Here is a 1,417-nt window from a genome sequence, read left to right as displayed (position 1 = left end):
AAAAATGCCAGAACAGTTTTGAGAAGAAAGGCATCAGTATCTTCATGCAGCAAAAGGTGTTGGGAAAACAGAACATCCACGTGAAGAAACAGAATTTTGCTTATATCTCTACAAAAATAAAATAACCAAACTTGAATTAAAATGAACCAAACTTGAAACTTCTGTAGAAATACATTATAAACCCATGTCATGTATAGGTAAAGTTTTCTGAGATACACTATACTCATTTATTAAATAATAACTGATAAATAGAATGGAATGATTCTGAAGCTTCTCAACAAAAATGTATACTGCAGAATCAAAGAAACTTTAAGAGATCTATCTAACTTCAAAGCAATCAATATATATATAATGCATAGAGAACACAAAAATCAACACCAAGAAAATATATTATCTAATAAATGGACAAAATAACCAAACAGACATTTTTAATTATATAATGCATATTCCAGATAAATTTATGAAAAAATTACACTTTTCTAAGTCATTAAAAAAATTAAAATCAAAGCCACATTGCAATCCCTTCACACCTAGACAGAATTACTACCAATAAAAACAAAAACTGAAAAATACTAGTGTGGATCCCTGAGGAAGTGATCACTCATACCCTACTGGTGGGAAGGGGAGCCAGTGCAGCAGCTGTGACATAATTCCTCAAAAGCACAATGCTGTGCTTCCATGTAATCAGCTACACCTTTTGAGTTAGTTACTTTCGTCTTTGATGAAACAGAACATTTCAACAATAACGTATATTTTGGCTCATGGTTTAAAGAGACATAGTTCACCATGGAGAGAAAGATTGGGCAGGGGGCAGAGGAGGCAGATCGCTCGGCTGGTGGCAGTTCTCCTTTGTTGGGAAGCAGAAAGAGGCAGAAGCAGGTGCTTAACTGCTTTCTGGTGTTGGTCATTTTATTCAGTCTGGGATATCAGCCCTACATTCAGGGCAGGTCTGTCTTCCTCAGTTAATCTTCTCTGGAAATGCCATCACACACACACACACAACTCAAAAGGTATTTGGGTATTAATAACACCATAGGTATTTATTAATTCACCCAAGTTCAAAATTAAAATGACCAGACTAACACTCCTGAATATAAACTCAAAAGATGCTAAGCTAACATACAACAAAGAAAATGATGTGACCAGGTTTGTTGCAGAACTACCCACAAAAGCCATGTTAAAGAATAAGATTGCATGCCAGTTAATGAAGGACTGGTATTGACAATATGCGATATGCTCAGAGGAGTTCCATTTGCTCATGAAGAATATTTCAATTATCTTCTTTTCCCCAAAATTTATTGAATTGTAAGACATCAGGTTAAGAAAAATAAATTGGATTCACAAAGGCAAACCTTTCTTCTTCTTCTTCTTCTTCTTCTTCTTCTTCTTCTTCTTCTTCTTCTTCTTCTTCTTCTTC

This window comes from Psammomys obesus, unplaced genomic scaffold, assembly GCF_907164565.1.
Source record: "Psammomys obesus unplaced genomic scaffold, mPsaObe1.curated_primary_1811, whole genome shotgun sequence".
NCBI lineage: Eukaryota > Metazoa > Chordata > Mammalia > Rodentia > Muridae > Psammomys > Psammomys obesus.
This window is presented reverse-complemented; position numbering follows the sequence as displayed.